This window comes from Giraffa tippelskirchi, chromosome X, assembly GCF_054371585.1.
Source record: "Giraffa tippelskirchi isolate mGirTip1 chromosome X, T2T-mGirTip1v1.2.pri, whole genome shotgun sequence".
In the NCBI taxonomy this organism is placed as follows: Eukaryota; Metazoa; Chordata; class Mammalia; order Artiodactyla; family Giraffidae; genus Giraffa; species Giraffa tippelskirchi.
The window spans coordinates 84470208-84486791 of record NC_137289.1 but is presented as its reverse complement, the minus strand read 5'-3'; the positions used below and the strand labels follow the sequence as shown (position 1 = coordinate 84486791).

Here is a 16584-nt window from a genome sequence, read left to right as displayed (position 1 = left end):
TCAAATAAAACTATCTTATGGGGAACACATGTAAACCCAGGGCTGATTCATTTCAATGTATGACAAAAACCACTACAATATTGTAAAGTAATTAGCCCCCAACTAAAATAAATTAATTTATTTTAAAAAAGCTATCTTATCCATCTTCACCTCACCTAGAGCCAGACATCCTGGAATGTGAAGTCAAGTGGGCCTTAGAAAGCATCACTACAAACAAAGCTAGTGGAGGTGATGGAATTCCAGTTGAGCTATTTCAAATCCTGAAAGATGATGCTGTGAAAGTGCTGCACTCAATATGCCAGCAAATCTGGAAAAGTCAGCAGTGGCCACAGGACTGGAAAACGTCAGTTTTCATTCCAATCCCAAAGAAAGGCAATGCCAAAGAATGGTCAAACTACCACACAATTGCACTCATCTCACACGCTAGTAAAGTAATGCTTAAAATTCTCCAAGCCAGGCTTCAGCAATACGTGAACCGTGAACTTCCAGATGTTCAAGCTGGTTTTAGAAAAGGCAGAGGAGCCAGAGATCAAATTGCCAACATCCGCTGGATCATCGAAAAAGCAAGAGAGTTCCAGAAAAACATCTATTTCTGCTTTATTGACTATGCCAAAGCCTTTGACTGTGTGGATCACAATAAACTGGAAAATTCTGAAAGAGATGGGAATACCAGACCATCTGACCTGTCTCTTGAGAAACCTGTATACAGGTCAGGAAGCAACAGTTAGAACTGGACATGGAACAACAGACTGGTTCCAAATATGAAAAGGAGTACGTCAAGGCTGTATATTGTCACCCTGCTTATTTAACTTATATGCAGAGTACATCATGAGAAACGATGAGCTGGAAGAAACACAAGCTGGAATCAAGATTGCCAGGAGAAATATCAATAATCTCAGATATACAGATGACACCACCCTTATGGCAGAAAGTGAAGAAGAACTAAAGAGCCTCTTGATGAAAGTGAAAGAGGAGAGTGAGAAAGTTGGCTTAAAGCTCAACATTCAAAAAACTAAGATCATGGCGTCTGGCCCCATCAGTTCATGGGAAATAGATGGGGAAACAGTGGAAACAGTGTCACACTTTATTTTGGGGGGCTCCAAAATCACTGCAGATGGTGATTGCAGCCATGAAATTAAAAGACGCTTACTCCTTGGAAGGAAGGTTATGACCAACCTAGATAGCGTATTTAAAAGCAGAGACATTACTTTGCCAACAAAGGTCCGTCTAGTCAAGACTATGGTTTTTCCAGTGGTCATGTATGGATGTGAGAGTTGGACGGTGAAGAAAGCTGAGTGCCGCAGAATTGATGCTTTTGAACTGTGGTGTTGGGGAAGACTCTTGAGAGTCCCTTGGACTGCAAGGAGATCCAACCAGTCCATCCTAAAGGAGATCAGTCCTGGGTGTTCATTGGAAGGACTGATGTTGAAACTGAAACTCCAATACTTTGGCCACCTCATGTGAAAAGTTGACTCATTGGAAAAGACCCTGATGCTGGGAAAGATTGAGGGCAGGAGGAGAAGGGGACGACAGAGGATGAGATGGTTGGATGGAATCTCCGACTCGATGGACATGGGTTTGGGTAAACTCCGGGAGTTGGTGATGGACAGGGAGGCCTGGTGTGCCGTGATTCATGGGGTCGCAAAGAGTCGGACACGACTGAGCGACTGAACTGAACTGAACTATCCATCTTCACATCCCTGAATAGAAGAATTTCTTTCAGGTGATATCTTTGCATCATTCCATTATCTAACCCACACCAGATCCATACATATTGAAATCCTAGTTTAGTGATTTCATCTTTTCTCCTCTTCCCTTAGAGCTCTAGCTCCCTAAGTGTTATGGGCATCTTCCTCCTTGCTCCAAACTATACCTGCTTCCCCAGTTACAAGTGGTGTCTCCTGAAACTCACTAAATAATGCCTGAAGTATCCTATGCTGCTCATTGTGGTCTTTCTCTCTTGATTTTTTTCCTGAATATTTTGTAATCTGTCATGAAAATGACTGTAATCTGCTCTTATTAATGACACTTTGCCTGTAATACTCAGAGGGCTCCTCAATAGTTTTTTGGACCTGGGCTAGTTTGTGGGAAGAGGAGGGGCAATGAGAGGTCATTCCAGTTTACTCTCATGTTTCTATTTCTGTTAAATCTCTTTGATCTGAGTTATCTTCCTTGACCTAATAATAGAGCATATACCCTCCTTTTTCCTACTCTATACCAAAAAGCTTTTAGGCTTGGGGTCATTTGGGGGGTGGGGTTATCCCTCTTTTCCTTTCCATATAAGCCAAATTGGGCCTCTAAGATCTTAAGCCTTCTCAATCTTTATTTCCTGATAAACCTCTGGTTTGCTTTCTGACATTTATAAATCTAAAATGGTCTCCTAGGCTGTGATTCTCTGCTCATTTACAACACGCTGTACTTTCTCTGCCTGCTGCCAACATCTTTAAGCTGTTGCTGTGTCAACCAGATTCTCAAAGCCAAGACATTACTGCCACAGTCTCTTTTAGTGTATTGTTTTTTTGTTCTGACTTTTTCGTTTGAATTCTTGGTAATTTATTTACTGTCCCCCCCCACCCCGCAACCTTAATCGTAAAAGCAGCCATATTCTTCCGTGTATTTAAGGCTTTCACACTTCTTGATCTGCTTTCTAACAAAGTCTACCATCCTTTGGATCTTTGAAATCAACAACAAGGATCATGGTATACCTAAGGGATAGCTAGAACCGATTCACAAACTTATGAAAAAGGAAAGGGAGCCTTAGAAGTATGGCATACAACTCACACAGAATAAGGTAAGCAGCAACATAATATGGGAAGATGGCACCGACTATAAACACTTAAAGGCCTAATTGTCTCCCACCAAAGTTCAGTTTACAGTCATGACAGAGGGACAGAATGAAAAAAGGGGGAAACAAACTATGGTATCCAAAATAATACCATTGTATTAAAGAGAAAGGATATGTCCAAAGAAAAGACACATAAACTGTCACTGTTTGCAGATGACATGCTACTATACATAGAAAATCCTAAAAATTCCACCAGAAAACTATTGGATCTAATCAGTGAATTTGGTAAATTTGCAGGATACAAAACTAATGCATGAAATCTCTTGCATTCCTATACACTAACAAAAAGGCAGAGAAATTAAGGAAACAATCCCATTTACTCTCACAAGAAAAAAATGCCTAGGAATAAATCTACCTAAGGAAGCAAAAGATCTATACTTATAAAATTATAATACTCTGATGAAAGAAATCAAAGAGGACACAAATGGATGGAGAAATAAACCATGTTCTTGGATTGGAAGAATCAATATAGTGAAAATGAATATACTACCCAAAGAAATCTACAGATTAAATGTAATTCCTATCAAATTATCAATGGCATTCTTTACAGAATTAGAACAAAATTTTTTTATGATTTGTATGGAAACACAGAAGACTCCAAGTGTCAAAGTACTCTTGAGAAAGAAAAATGGAGCAGGAAGAAACAGGCTTCCCAACTTCAAATTATACTAAAAAGCTACAGTAATTAAAACAGTATGGTACTGGCACAAAAACAGAAATATAAATCAACAGTACAGGATAGAAAGCCCAGAGATAAACCCATGTACCTATGGTCACCTAATCTATGACAAAGGAGGCAAGAATGAACAATGGAAAAAAGAGAGTATCTTTAATAAGTGGGGCTGGTAAATCTGGATAGCTACATGTAAAAGAATGAAACTAGAATACTACCTAGCACCATACATAAAAATAAAGTCAAAATGGATTAAGACCTAAAAAGGTCTGCATAGTCAAAGCTATGGTTTTTCCAGTAGTCTTGTACAGATATGAGAGTTGGACAATAAAGAAAGCTGAGTGCCAAGGAATTGACGCTTTCCCAAGAATTGGTGCTTTCAAACTGTGGCTCTGGAGAAGACTCTTGAAAGTCCCTTAGAAATCAAGGAGATCAAACCAGTCAATCCTAAAGGAAATCAACCCTGAATATTCATTGAAGGGACTGATGCTGAAGCTGAAGCTCCAATACTTTGGCCACCTGATGGGAAGAGCCGACTCATTGGAAAAGATCCTGATGCTGGGAAAGATTGAGGACAGGAGGAGAAGTGGGCAACTGTGGGTGAGATGGTTGGATGGTATCACCGACTCAATGGACATGAGTGTGAGCAAACTCCGGGAGATAGTGAAGGACGGGGAAGCCTGGCATGCTGCAGTCCATGGGGTCACAAAGAGTCAGACATGACTTAGTGACTGAACAATAGCAACAACAACAAATGTAAGACCAGACACTATAAAACTCTTGGAGGAAAACATAGGGAAAACACTCTGACATAAATCACAGTAAGATCTTTTTTGAAGCACCTCCTAGAATAATGAAAATAAAAACAAAATAAATAAAAAAGGTCTGCATAGTCAAAGCTATGGTTTTTCCAGTAGTCATGTACGGATGTCTGGTTTGACATAGCTTTCCTTCCAAGGAGCAAGCATCTTTTAATTCCATAGCGGCAGTCAACATCTGCAGTGATTTTGGAGCCCAAGAAAATAAAATCTGTCACTGTTTCCACGTTTTCCCCTTCTGTTTGCCATGACATGATGGGATGGATGCCATGATCTTAATTTTTTTAATGTTGAGTTTCAAGCCAGCTTTTCACTCTCCTCTTTCACCCATCAAGAGGGTCTTTAGTGGTCACTTTGGCAGCACATATACTAAATTTGGAATGTACAGAGAAGATTAACATGGCACCTGTGCAAGGATGACACACAAATTTCTGAAGCATTCCATATTTTTAGACATAGAGAACAGACTTGTGGACACAGTGAGGGGGAAGGAAAGGGTAGGATGAATGGAGAGAGTACCATGGAAAAATATCTACTACCATATGTAAAATAGATAGTCAGTGGGAATTTGCTATATGACTCAGGAAACTCAAACCAGGGCTCTGTGACAACCTAAGATGGGTGCTATGGGGTGGAAAGTGGGAGGAAGTTTTAAGAGAGAGGGCACATATGTACACCTATGACTTGTTGATGTATGGTAGAAACCAACACAATATTGTTAACCAAGTATCCTTCAATTAAAAATAAATTTTTAAAAAGAGACTCTCTTTAGTTCCTATTCACTTTCTGCCATTAAAGTGGTAAGTAAGTAAGTAAATAAGTGTTAGTCACTCAATGGTGTCCAACTCTTTGCAACCCCATAGGTTGTAGCTCGGCAGGCTCTTCTGTCCAGCATTCTCCAGGTGAGAATACTGGAGTGGTTTTCCTGTGCCTTTCTCCAAGGGATCTTCCCAAACCAGGAATTGAACCCATTCCTGTCCATTTTAGTTCACTGATCCCTAAGATGTTGATACTCAACCTTGCCATCTCCTGGTTGACTACATCCAATTTACCATTCATGGACCTAACATTCCAGTTTCCTAAGCAATATTGTTCTTTACAGCATCAGACTTTACTTTCACCACCAGACACATCCACAGCTGAGCGTTTTTCCCACTTTGGCCCAGCTGCTTCAGTCTTACTGGAGCTATTAGTAATTGCCCTTCACTCTTCCCCAGTAGCATATTGGACACCTTCTGACCTGGAGGGCTAACCTTCCAGTGTAATATCTTTTTGCTTTTCATACTGTCCAAAGTGTTCTCCAGACAAGAATCCTGGAGTGGTTTGCCATTTCCTTCTCCAGTGGGCCATGTTTTGTCAGAACTCTTCATTTTCAACCATCCATCTTTAGTGGCCCTGTGCATCATGGTTCATAGCTTTTTTGAGTTACACAAGCCCTTTTGATATGACTAGGCTATGATTCATGAAGTGGTTCAGTGGTAAAGAATCTGCCTATCAATGTGAGAGACTCAGATTCAATCTCTGGGTTGGGAGGATCCCCTGGAGAATAAAATGACATTCTACTCAAGTATTCCTGCCCGGGAAATCCCAGGGACAGAGGAGGTTGGTGGCTACAGTTCATGGGGTGACACACACACACACACGCATGCACAAATACGTGGCAAGTAAACAATACACTACTAAACTAGCGATGGATCAGTGAAGAAATCAAAGAGAAAATCAGAAAACACCTATAGACAAATGGAAATGAAAATGTAATTTTCATTTATATTTGTAAACGAAAGCACAATAGTCCAAAATCTATGGGATTCAGCAAAAGCAATTCTAAGAGGAAAGTTTATAACAATACAATCTTACCTCAAGAAAGAAGAAAAATATCAAATAGATAATCTAACCTTACACCTAAAACAACTAGACAAAGAACAAACAAAACCTAAAGATAGTGAAGGAAAATAAATCATAAAGATCAGAGCAGAAATAAATGTAATAGAGGCATAGAAAACAATTGCAAAGATCAATGAAACTAAAAGTTGCTTCACTGAAAAGATAAACGTAATTGATAAACCTTTAGCCAGACTCATCAGGGAAAAAAGGGAGAGGGCCCAAATCAATAAAATTAGAAATGAAAAAGCAGAAGTTACAACTTGCACCACAGAAATAACAAAACAACATAAGAAAGCAACTGTATGCCAATAAAACGGACCACCTGGAAGAAATGGACAAATTCTTAGAAGGATACAGTCTTCCAAGACTGAACCAGGAAGAAATAGAAAATATGAAAAGACCAATCACAAGCACTGAATTGAAGCTGTGATGAAAAATTCCCAAAAAACCAAAGTCCAGAACCTGATGGCTTCACAGGTGAATTCTATCAAACATTTAGAGAATTAACACCTATCCTTCTGGAACTGTTCCAAAATATTGCCGAGAAGGAAAACTTCCAAATTTATTCTATGAGGCCACCATCATGCTGATAGCAAAACTAGCCAAAGATACCACACACAGAAGAAGAAAATTGCAGGCCAACATCCCTGATGAACATAGATGCAGAAATCCTTTGCACATTACTAGTGTTTTGAATCCAACAATACATTAAAAAGATTATATACCATGAGCAAGTGGGATTTATCCCAGCGATGCAAGGATTTTTCAATATCCACAAATCAATCAATGTGGTACACTACATCAACAAGTTGAAAAATAAAAACCATTTACTCATCAAAAAGAATAAAATACCTAGGAATAAACCTGCTGAAGAATACAAAAGACCCATACTCTGAAAACTGTAAGATGCTAATGAAAGTAATTGAATAAGACACAAACAGATGGAAAGATATATCATATTCATGGATTGGAAGAATGAATATTTTCAAAATGACTTTACTACCTGAGGCAATATAGAGAGTCAATGCAATGCCTATCAAATTACTAATGGCATTTTTCACAGAACTAGAACAAAAAATTTTAAAATTTGTCTGTTGACACAACAGACCCTGAATGGCCAAAGCAATCTTGAGAAAGAAAAACAGAGTTAGAGAAATATAACTCAGACATAAAAAGAATGAAATAATACCATTTACGCAACATGGATAGACCTGGGAAGTGTTATACTGAGTGAAGTAAGCCAGACAGAGAAAGACAAACATATGACATGGCTTATGTGTGGAATCTAAAAAATTAATACAAACAACTATTTACGAAACAGAAACACACTCACAGATTTAGAGAACAAGCTTGTGATTGCTGGGGGAAGGGAAAGAGGGGAAGGGATAGCTAGGGAGTTTGGGATGGACACATACACATGGCTACATTTAAAATGGATGACCAACAAGGGCCTATTGTATAACACAGGGAACTCTGCTCAATGCTACGTGGCAGGCTGGATGGGTGGGGAGTTTGAGGGAGAACGGATACATGCACATATGCATGACTGAGTCTCTTTGTTGTTCATCTGAAACGATCACAGCATTGTTAATGGGCTATATTCCAATACAAAATAAAAAGTTTTAAAGAAAACTTATTTGTATACTTTACTATGAGTGTTAACATATATTTTGTCCATTTTTCTTTCTTTTTGTTGGAGACTTTGGGATTCTAGTTACCCAACCTAGTTCCAGGCTCTTGACAGTGAATGTGTTGAGTCCTAACTACTGGAGTATTGGGGAATTCCCTTGCCCATTTTTCTATTAAGTGATTTTGGTCGTTTCCCTTACTAACTATATATTAAGGAAATTAATTGTTTGTTATGTGTTACAAACTATTCCCCAGTTTCTCATGTGCCTTTTGACTTTATTTATAGCAATTTTCCCATGCAGGAAAAAAAGCCCATGATTTTTATATAGTCAAATTCATCAATCTTTTCTCTAGTAACTTCATTATTTTGCTTATGTAAAAATTTTTTTATTAAAATATAATGTACAGAAAAGTGGTTATTATCACATGTGTCATAAATGTAGTTCAATGAATTTTTGTAAATGGAATACTTCCCTGTAACCAGCATCCAGATCAATAAATAGAACATGAACAGTATCCATGGTACTCCTACACAGTCACTACCTGTTCCTTCCCACACAAGGTAGTAAATTAGTTTTAAAGGTTTCATTTTTTAATATAACATTCAAAAACTCCTTTGTAGGGAAAAGAGTGAATCCAGGAGCCCATTTTATTTTTTTAAATGACTAGTTAATTGTCCCAACACCATTTATTAAATAATAAATAAATAATAAACCTTTTCTCCACTGATATAAAATTTTACCTTTATCATATATCAATCTCTTTTATGTATTTGAACCTATTTCTAAACTCTTTTTTCCACTGATGTGACTATCTCTTCATGGTTTCTAGCAGAGGAATGACATAGTCTGTGCTTTCAAAAGATCACTTTGGCTGCTGTGTGAAGAATGGACTGTATGATGGGGTAGTGTGCAGGGTGCAAGTAGGGAGAACATTTACAAGGATATTGTAGTAACCTAGGTGAGAGACAACAGTGGCTTAGAATAGGAAGTTACAGCAGAATAGAGAAAAGTGGTCATTGATGAAGTAAGATTTGGGCATTTAATTCATATATCAGTACCACACAGCTCTTTTAATTTCTGTATCTTTATAATATACTTTAATAGCTCATAAGACCAATTTCCTCCTCATTAGTATTTTTTCCAGAATTTTTCTTACTTTTCTTGATATGAGTTTTTCTTTATATTAGCTTAAGAATCAGTTTGTTCAGTTTCAAAAAATTCTATTGTCTTTAAAATAGCAAATTAAACTTATATAGTAGTACATACAAGAAAGAACATCTTTGTACTATGAGTAGTCCCATCCGGTAACAGAACATTGAAGACTCTGTGATTGTCAAAAGTATATAAAAGATTTCTTCATACAGATCTTTTAAATTTCATATTTTTAAGTCCTTAGGGTTTTTATTGTTGCTATTTGAATCTGGACATTCTCTACCATTATATTTTTATTACCAGTTATTATCTCAAATACACAAAAGGACAAAAAATCAGACACCCATGTTTTTATTATCTAGACTTAACTGAATGTTGACATTTTTCATATTTGCTTCAGATCATTTTAACCCTATTTTAAAATCGAACTATTATTGATTATAATGTTATATGTTACAGATGGACAATATAGTGATTCACAATTTTTAAAGGTTATATTCTATTTATAGTTATTATAAAATATTGGTTATACTCCTGGTGTTGTTCATTATATCCATGTAGTTTATTTTATGCCCAATAGTTTGTACCTCTTAATCCTTTATCCCTATATTGCTTACTATATTGCCCCCCCCACTGCTTACTCCTCCCCACTGATAACCACTGGTTTGTACATATCTTCAATTTTACTGAATATTGACTCACTTTCTGAATAGCAGTTAGTTCAGTGCACAAATATTTATTTACTCCACAATATGTGCCAGACACTATTCTAGGAGCTGTGTGACAAGAGTGAACAAAGAAGACAAAATTTCCTGCATTCTGAAGAGTACATTGAAGTTGGGGGAGATAGACAAAACTCGAAATATCTAAAGAAAATATAGAATGTGTTATATCAGACAAATTAGAGAAAAATAAGACTGAGAAAGTGAATATAGAGTGCAGTGGTGGTTAATCTTAATTATTAACTTGGCTAGGCTATACTACCCAGTTTTTTAATAGAATACTAATCTAGATGTTGCTGTGAAGGTATTTTACAGATGTGGTTAACATCTACAATTAGGCGACTTAAAGATTACCCTAATTAATGTGGTTGCTTTTGTGTATGCTCAGTTGCTCAGTTTTGTCTGAGCAAAGATGCAATAACAGAAATTCTAGCCTGCCAGGTTCCTCTGTCCATGACATTTCCAGGCAAGAATACTGGAATGGGTTGTCATTTCCTTCTCTAGGGGATCTTCCTGACCCAGGGACTGAACTTGTGTCTCCTGCATTGACAGGCGGATTCTTTACCACTGAGCCACCTGGGAAGCCTTAAATAATGTGGGTGGACCTCACCAATCAGTTGAAAGTCTTAAGAGAAGACCTGAAGTTTCTTGGAGGAGAAAGAATTCTACCTCAAAATTGCAGCATCACTTCTTGCAGTTTCCTGCCTGATGGCCTGCTCTATGGATTTATGATTGACAGTCCCTGCAATTGTGTGAGCCAGTTCCTTAAGATAAAGATCTTATTATAAATATATTTACACATTGTATATAATGTTATACATATATAAAATTATGTCCTATTTGTTCTGTTTATCTGAAAAACCATGACAAATGTACAGTTTGGCTTGAGAGGACAGAATCTTAAGGATAAGTTTTCATTTTTATTATTGTTATTGTTGTTTTGTCCATGCCACAAAGCACGTGGGATCTCAGTTCCCTGACCAGGGTTGGAACCTGTGCTCCCTGCAGTGGAAGCATAGAGTCTTAACCACTGGATCACTAGGGAAGTCCCAAGGATAAGTTTTATGAATTGGTTCTGGAGTTTCTGGAATTGCTTTTCTAATCTATTAGGTTTAAATACACGAATGATTCTATTTACAGTGGTAAAGAGGGCACTGGGGAAAAATTAATAATTAGACTTTCAGGAATTATTGATCATGAGCTCTGAAATATTAATTCTAGGAGACCCAAAAAAACACTATACTCCACTAGTCAGAGTAAGGCTCATGCACATCAAGTGATAATGGATAGCTCAGGTCCATCTCACAGTGGACACAGTGGGTCCTCAAATCTGTCTTGTGACACAGTGGGTCCTCAAATCTGTCTTGTGATTATTTTTCTGATCTGGGAAGCATAGTTGGAATAGATATAGTCAGTAACTCGCATAATCCTTTCATTGGTTCCCTAACCTATGTAGTGAGGTCTATTATGGTAGGAAAGGCCAAGAGGAAGCCACTAGAACTGCTTCTACCAGAAAAATAAGAAACCAAAAGCAACACAACATTCCTAGAGGAACTGCAGAGATTAGTGCCACCATTAATGACTTGAAAGATGCAGAGGTGTTAATTACCACCACACCCACATTTAGTTCGCCTATTTGGTTTATGTAAAAGACAGGTGGGCCTTAGAAAATAACAATGGATTACCATAACTTTAACCAGGTGTTGAGTCCAATTGCTGTTGCTATTCCAGATGTGGTTTCTTTGCTTGAGAAAATTAATATATCCCTTGATATCTGGGGATATTGCAGTTGTTGATCTGGCAAATGCCTTTTATCAATGCCTGTTAGTAAACACCACCAGAAGCAGTTTGCTTTCAACTTCCAAAGCAGCAATACTGTCTTGTTGCAAGCATATCAGTTGCTCCAGTCCTAATTGTCATACTTTATAGAGATCTTTATTGCCTTTTACTTCTATAAGACACCACACTACTTCATTACATTGATGACATTGTGCTGATTGGAGCTGGTGAGCCAGAAGTGGAAAGTACTCTAAACTTACTGGAAAGACATTTACATGTCAGAGGGTGAGATATAAATCCTACAAAATTCAGGGGCCTTCTATCTCAGTGAAACTTCTAGGGGCTCAATGGTGTTATGTGAAGATATCCCTAGGATGGCTAAGTTGCTGCATCTGACCCCTCCTACAACCAAAATAGAGACCCAATGCCAGGTGAGACTTTTTGGATTTTGGAGTTACGTTTCTCATTGAATGTGCTACTCTTATCCATTTACCAAGTGATCTAAAAAACCACTAGTTCTGCATGGAGCCCAGAAGAAGAGAAGGCTTTGCAACAAGTTCAGGCTGCTGTACAAACAGCTCTGCCATAGGGTCATATGATCTAGCAGATTCAGTGTCACTTGAAGTGGTATTTGTCAGTGGCAGACAGGGATTCTAATTGGGGCCTTTGGTAGGACCTCATAAGTCAATCATAGTGTATACCCTTAGGATTTTGAAGCAAAACCCTACCAGCCCCTGCAGATAACCACTCTCCTTTGGAGAAATAGCTTTCAGCTGCTTGCTATTGGGCTTTAGTAGAGACTGAATGCTTAACCATGAGCCACAAAATTACTATGAGACCTGAGATGCTCATCATGAAGTGGATAGTGATTCCCCCACAAGCCCATAATGTTGGCTATGCACACTGGCACTCCACTAGCAAATAGAAGTGGTATATAAGATTATGCTTTAGCAGGCTCTGAAGGCACAGGTAAATTAAAGAAATGTCTCAAATGCTTATGGCCCCTACTACTTCTATATTACCTCCTTTCTCTCAACCTATATCTATTGCCTCATGGGGAGTTCTCTACAATCATTTGACTGAAGAAGAGAAAACTTGGGCCTGCTTGATGTGCATGCATATCAAGATGGTTCTGCTTGATATGCATGCAACACTTAAAAGTAGACTGTTCCACCACTACAACCTGTTTGTGGGACATCCCTGAAGGACAGTGATGAAGTGAAATCTTTCCATTGTACAGAACTTTGAGCAGTGAATATGCTTGTTCATTTTTACTTTGAAGCAGAAATGGTCAAAGGTATGAGTGTGCATATACCAATTCATAGACTGTAGCCAATGATTTAGATGGGTAAGCAGGGGCTTGGAAGGAATATGATTGGAAAATTGGTGATGAAGAGGCCCAGGGAAGACTTATGTGGGTAAGCCTCTTTGAATGGGCAAAACCCTTCACAAAACTGAAGATATTTGCATCCAGTGTGAATGCTCACCAAAGAATGACATCAGCAGAAGAGGATTTTTATAATCAAGTGGATAAGATGATCTGTTCTGTGGATAGCCATGAGCCATTTCCTCAGCCACTCCTGTCATTGCTCAAGAGACTCATGAAAAAAGTGGCCATGGTGATAGGGATGGAATTTATGCATAGGCTTAGAAACATCAAGTTCCACTCATCAAAGACAACTTGTCTCCACCCACTGTTCAGTGCTCAGTCCGTTAGCAGCAGAAACCATTGCTTTGTCTCTGATCAGACGCAATTTCCAGGGTGATCAAGCCAGTTATTTGGTAGCAGGTGGCTTATTAATACATTTGACCACCTCTATCATAGAGGGGACAGCCCTTTAGTTTTACTGGAGCAAATGCGTTAGATATGGACTTGTCCTCCCACCATTCAGTTCTTCTGTCCAAAATACACTCTGTGGACTTACAGAACACCTTACCCACTACCATGTATTCCAAACAGCATTGCTTCTGATCATGGATCTCATTTCATAGTACTTGAAATGTGGCAATGGGGCCATACTCATGGAATTCACTAGTCTTACCATGTTTCCCATCATCCTGAAGCAGCTGGGTTGATAGAACCATGGAATGGCTGTATGAAGGCTCAGTTATAGTACCATCTGGGTGACAATATTTGCAGGGCTGAGGCATGTTCTCCAGGAATTTGTACATACCTTAAATCAGCATCCAATACATGGTACTGTTCCTTGTATAGCCAAAATTTATGGGTCTAGGAACCAAGGGGTGGAAATGGGAGTAGCACCACTACTATTACCATAGTTATCCAATAGCATAAATTTTGCTTTCTGTCTCTGCAACCTTATGCTCTGCAGATCTACAGGTCTTAGTTCCAAAGACTGGAATGCTTCCACCAGGAGACAGAACAGTGACTTCATTATACTTGTAGTTAAGAGTGTCACCTTGCCACTTTGGGCTCCTCATGCATTTGAATCAACAGACAATGAAGGGAGATACTTTATTGGCTAAAGTGATTGATCCTGATTACTAAGGAGAAACTGAACTCTACAAAATAATGGAGGTAAGGAAGAGCTTGTATGGAATGCATTAGATTCCTTAAGGCATCTCTTAATACTACTATCCTTGTGATTAAAATCAATGTAAAACTATAATAACTCAATTTGGTGGGACTACTAATGGCTCAAACCTTTCAGGAACGAAGGTTTGAATGGCTTCATTAGGCATAGAACCACAATCAGCTAAGGTGCTTGCCAAGGTCAAAAGGAATATGGACTAGGAAGTGGAAGAAGGTAGTTATGAACACCAGTTATGACCATGTGACCAGTTGCAGAAAAAAAGGCTATAATTGTTATGAATACATAATCCTTATTGTTTATGAATATGTTTGGGTGTATATTTATGTCAGATGTCTTTCTCCCTCCATTGTCTCCTCATAGAACATAAGGTGCATTGCTGCTGCTAAGTCACTTCAGTCGTGTCTGACTCTGTGCGACCCCATAGATGGCAGCCCACCAGGCTCCTCTGTCCTTGGGATTCCCCAGGCAAGAACGCTGGAGTGGGTTGCCATTTCCTTCTCCAATGCATGAAAGTGAAAAGTGAAAGTGAAGTCGCTCAGTCGTATCCGACTCTTCGTGACCCCATGGACTGCAGCCTACCAGGCTCCTCCGTCCATGGGATTTTCCAGGCAAGAGTACTGGAGTGGGTTGCCATTGCCTTCTCCATAAGATGCATAAACGATAATTAAATTTACATCATAGCATTTGAGTTACAGGATATCAAGGAGAGGAGTGACTCAAAGACTTTGCATACTCTTATGGTGAAAAAGTTAGCATATTTTCCAGTTGTAAATGACTTTGTTATTGTATTTATTTAGAGATATGTGTATGGATACCAACTGGACAAGAGTGGGACTGTGATGGTTCATTTTATATATCAACTTGGCTAGTTAATAGTATCCAGTTATTTAATCAAGCATTTACATAGGTGATGGTGTATGCTAGATGTAGTTAAAATATGCAATCAGTTGACTTGAAGTAAAGATTACATTTGATAATGTGAGTGAGCTTCATCAATTAGTTGTAGGATATAAGAGAAAAAACTGAGATTTCCTGGAGGAAGAAATTCTGCCTCAAGGCTGAGATGTCACATTCTGCCTAATTTCCAGCATGTGGGGTTTGCCCTAGATCCCACTCAAGACTGCAGCATCAATTCTTCTTGAGTTTGCAGCCTGCTGGCCTGGTATACAGATTTCAGATATGCCAGGCCCCACAATCACAATCACATGATCACATGTTCTAATTCCTTAAAATATAAATATATATATTATGTTTCTCTGGAGAACCCTGACTGATGTAATTGTGCAGGTGCAATTTTAAATAAGATGTTTAGGAAAGGTGGCATTTGAGTATCATTTATGTTTCCAATAATAGTTTATGCCTTTTGACTGTTTAAAAATTATTTCTTTGTTATTTTTATTAAACTTTCATTTTTAGATAGTGTAGGTTCACAGTTTTTTATAGTTCCACTATGTATTACAATTATTTTTTAAGTAGATAAGTTAAGATTTTTCATTGGAGTTTCAATATCAAACTCAATTAATAGAATGAATAGACAGAAAAGTAGGAAGATACAGATCTGAAAAGCACTATGAACCAATTCAACATAATTAAGATTTATATAATTTTCACACAACCACAGGATACAAATTCTACTCAAGTCCCCATAGATTATAAACCAGGAAACACTGGAACATATCCAGGGAGATGAAACAAGGTACAAAAGTTTCATGGTCTAAAGGTATTAAAACTATACAGAGTCTGTTCTCTTATCACTGTGGAGTTATGTTAGGAATCAATACCAAAAGATATTTGAAAATAACCATTCTGGTTCAAGATAGCAGATTAGAAGGATGTGCACTCATCTCCTCCTGCAAGAGCACCAAAATCACAACTAGCTGTTGAACAACCATCAACATTGGAACTCACCAAAAAAGTATACCCCATGTCCAAAGACCAAGAAGAAACTGCGGCAAGATGGTTGGAGGGGCATAATCACAATAAAATCAAATCCCATACCCGCCGGGTGGGTGACCCACAAACTGGAGAACAATAATACCAAAGAAGTTATCCCACTGTTGTGAAGGTTCTGAACCCCATGTAAGGTTTCCCAGCCTGGGGATCTGACAAAAGGACCTAGAATCCCCAGGGAATCTGACCTTGAAGGCCAGTGGGATTTGATTACAAGACTTCCATAGGACTAGGGGAAACAGACACTTAAGTCTTGGAGGGCACAAACAAAACCTTGTGTGCACCAAGACTCAGAGAAAGGAACAGTGAACCCACAGGAGAATGAACCAAAACTACCTACTAGTGTTAGGGAGTCTCTTGTGAAAGTGTAGATGGGCAGGGGCTCACCACAGGGATGGGGGCACTGGCAGCAGCAGTCCTGAAATATCCCCCTTGGTGTAAACCCTCTTGGAGGTCGCCATTAACCCAACCACAGAGCCAGTAGACCTGAGGTCTGGGTCACTTCTGGTCAAAAAACTACCAGGGAAGGAGTGCAACCCCACACATCAGCAGATAATTGGATTAAGACTTTACTA

At 38.6% G+C, this 16584-nt stretch overlaps 1 long non-coding RNA gene and 1 other non-coding gene across 3 annotated transcripts in view; both read left to right on the top strand.

The window, feature by feature from the left end:
- The window catches only part of LOC145536823 (uncharacterized), a 40195-nt gene extending 25159 nt beyond the window's left edge, over positions 1-15036 (top strand). For both annotated transcript variants that reach the window (XR_014076025.1, XR_014076024.1), the window contains exons 3-5: positions 10278-10475; positions 13838-14043; positions 14420-15036. This is a non-coding gene — a long non-coding RNA (uncharacterized LOC145536823). The remainder of the gene's footprint in view (positions 1-10277; positions 10476-13837; positions 14044-14419) is intronic.
- LOC145537245 (U6 spliceosomal RNA) lies at positions 4682-4787 on the top strand. Its single transcript, XR_014076276.1, has one exon. It is a non-coding gene; the product is annotated as a U6 spliceosomal RNA (small nuclear RNA).
- Positions 15037-16584: the final 1548 nt, after the last annotated feature.